Genomic DNA, 3,392 nt, shown 5'->3' with positions numbered 1-3,392 from the left:
CAAAATGCTAGAGGCATCTAGATAGACTTATGTGTAGTGCTGTGGAGGAGCCGGTGGTCGTGGTACATGTAGGTCTCAATGACATAGGGAAGGGTAGGAGAGATGTCCTGGAGGCCAAATTTAGGTTGCTAGGAAAGAGACTGAAATCCAGGACCTCTATGGTGGCATTCTTGGAAATGCTTCCAGTTCCACGCGCAGGACCAGGTAGGCAGGCAAAGCTTCAGAGTCTCAATGCGTGGATGAGACGATGGTGTAGGGAAGAGGGGTTTGGATTTATCAAGAACTGGGGACACTTTTGGGAGAGGGGGAGCCTATACAGGAAGGATGGGCTCCACCTAAACCAGGGTGGAACCAGACTACTGGCACTAAACATTAAAAAGGCCGTAGAGCAGTTTTTAAACTAAGAGATGGGGGAAAGCCGATTCGTGGAGAGATGCACGTAAATCGCAGGGAGACTTCTCTTAGAGGAGAATCCGTTGATAGAGATTCTCTAAGTTGTAGTCAGAAAGAGAGGACAAAGAGACTGAGGCCTGAGGAGGCCTAGATAGTAGTGTTTGTGTTGCCAGAGCTTGGTGGTTTCAGGGAACTGACCTATAGCAAGCACAAACAAGACTTTCTCATATTAAAAGCAGGTGATGGTAAGGTGCCTCATAACCCTGAGAACTCCTGGGGAGTGTCACACAAATGGACTGGGATTCTCTTTGTTTTGCTCCCTTTCTTCTAATTACCTGCAAGGGTTGCCCTCACGTAGTTGTTGTCCTTTTCTAAATAACCTCTTTCGGCTGCTCATCCTGGGCAAAGGCATCTTTTGTCCTAGGGTTTGGCTGATCTGCTGCAGAAGAACAGTGAACAACTCCGGGAACAGCTCCTGCACAGTTTTGCTCAACTGCAATGCTGACACCACTTCAAAGATGGCACATGTTGCCTGAAAGGAGAGCATGGTAAAAGAAGAGGTCTCTTCCTAACACTATCACACTCTCTCCCCTTCTGATACCTGCTGGACTAAATTCTCACTCCTGTCACTAACTTGATGAATGACCGAGAGCAATTCACTCCATGTGTGCCTTAGCGTCCCATAGCTGTAAAAATGTGTACGACCTATCAAGGCATGTTATGAGTTGCACAAAACATTTGCAAAGCACTGTAAGAAATCTGATTCAAAGACTTTCTAATTGCCAGATATTATTAAGTGAATCAGCCACATACTCTAAATCTGCCATCTGTTGTTCCACAGAAAGCACAGCTGGAATCCAGGAAACAGTACTTCAGAAAAGAAGTGCCCATATGACAATATTATACCACTCATCTAGCTTTCCATCAGCATGTTTGTCACAAGGCAGAGAAATACATGTCTGTCGTCTAACTTACTGTGAGAGGTTCAGCAGCTGCTAAATGCAGGTCAGTTTCTGTCTCTGAGGTCATGCTTCCTTCTTGGCTTGTTGGAGTCTTTATTCTTTCTATTAGGACCTTCAGGACTTGAGGGGCGAGCAAGGGATCTTTCCCCAGAGATCTCCACAGCTCAGTGGTGTCACTGCAATTTAACAGAAGTTATATGTGACCCCTGGAGACTTTTGTGGCTCTGACTATATGCATCATATTCAAGTAAAGAACACATTTTCTCCTTGACTATGATCAGGGCTCACCAGCCGCACTGTCCGGCGATCTGCGCATGCACAGATCGCCCGAACCCGGCTCTTCCAGGTTACAATCTACACGCCATGGATGAGTAGATTGTATTATTTGTCAAGCCCTGCCTATGATGAGCAAGTTCAGAGTGCTGTCCTCCTTATATGGTCCTCATGTTTTACATATTGAGTTTCTAGTTACAGAACTAAGTTAAGTTACATTTCAGGTTACATTTCTACAGTGCATGACTATTTTGGGATCCTGGAGGTATCCCGAAATAGCTACCCCACATTTACACAAGCAGCCCGTTATTTTGAAATATTTTTCAAAATAATGGGCACACTATTTTGCCATCCCAAGAAACTTTGTTGCATGAGGGATAAGGGATGGCTTGAAATAGCACATTATTTCGACATTTGGTGCTGTGTAGAAGCGCCACATTTCAAAATAGGCTATGCAAAATATGATACGCAATTTGCGGAGTGCAAATTGTGCATCTTATTTCAAGTTTAGGGTGCTGTATAGACACAACCTTAGCCTTACTGCACCATAACCATTAATGCTAGACTTCAGAAGGAAAGGACACAGAGCTCTAATCACAGTTCCTGTTTTCCTACTTCTCAGTAGATATGGAATCATGAGCATGTGATGCCCAAAGATCTAGGGCCTGGGAGACAAGTTGAAGAAAGAAAAATGATCTTCCTACTAACTGGATGTACAACTATGAGAACAAATATTTGTGGCTAGCCCATGACCTCTTCACAAATGGCATTCCCTGGCCTCTATTTGCCAGAATGGGCATGTTCTGTTCACTCCCTATGGGGCACCTGGCATTGGCCACTGTCTGAAGACAGGATCCTGGGCTAGATGGACATTTGGTCTGACCCACTACAGCCGTTCTTATGTTCTTAGATTCCAGCACAGATGACTGATAATTCAGCTAGGGATGTTTGAATGAAATGATAGATATGCTTACCGCCCTGTCTTTAAGTACCAAGAATGACAACTCCATTCCAGCAGCCATACCCTTCCTGATACCAAAAGCCTGGTGCCCTATCCTTGCTAATCAGCCAGGAATTTGGATTTGAAGCTTTCATGCTACCAGAAAACGAACAGTCACTGGCAATTGCCAGGGTGATGTTAGTTCAGGGGTCTGGAGAGGCAAAAGTCCACTCCAGTGATGCCAGTAAAGGGAAGTCTTTAGGATGCCAAAGCAACTATTAATTAATGGAAACAGAATGAAACTTAATTTCTCCCTGCACCCACCTTGACATGGTCTTGGACCTTTCTGCAGAAAGACCCAAGCTATTAACCTTTAGGAATTATCTCAAACTGTCTGTGGCTTAAATGAAGCCTTACATCTTCCAGTGAAGCCGTGGGATCCATGGTTACCAAAATGAACACTGTAAGGAGCAGTATATACCTGTCCATCGGCAGAGGTTTGATGAGGAGGCTGAAGATCACTGCCTCTAGGTGATGGTGAGCAAGAATGGACACTGCCTCCACCAGGAACTGCCTCCAGCTACCCTGCTTGATGGTAGGCATATAATTATATATTCTACTCAGGATATCTGGCACCTGGACAGAATAAAACCAGAAAAAATGTCCCTTTTCCATTCTCTCCATTCATTCTGCAGAGCCAAAACGTTTATTTAGTCGTTTAGCAATTTGCTGTTCTTGTAGAAAATCCTCCCTTCAAAAAACAAGTATTTAGACATGGCTGCATAGATTTAACCCACAAACATTATGCATATCTCTGCCCATAC

At 44.3% G+C, this 3,392-nt stretch overlaps 1 long non-coding RNA gene across 1 annotated transcript; it reads right to left on the bottom strand.

The window, feature by feature from the left end:
* Positions 1 to 341: 341 nt before the first annotated feature.
* LOC149525822 (uncharacterized) lies at positions 342 to 3,167 on the bottom strand. The gene is made up of 3 exons (XR_016348874.1): positions 3,050 to 3,167; positions 1,369 to 1,531; positions 342 to 925 (listed from the first exon to the last, which is right to left on the bottom strand). It is a non-coding gene; the product is annotated as an uncharacterized LOC149525822 (long non-coding RNA).
* Between the last annotated feature and the right edge of the window lie 225 nt (positions 3,168 to 3,392).

The sequence above is a fragment of the Pelodiscus sinensis genome, chromosome 1 (genome assembly GCF_052426305.1).
Source record: "Pelodiscus sinensis isolate ZL-2025 chromosome 1, ASM5242630v1, whole genome shotgun sequence".
NCBI classification, from domain to species: domain Eukaryota; kingdom Metazoa; phylum Chordata; order Testudines; family Trionychidae; genus Pelodiscus; species Pelodiscus sinensis.
Note: the sequence above shows the minus strand (reverse complement) of the source record. Positions and strands in the feature narration are given on the sequence as shown.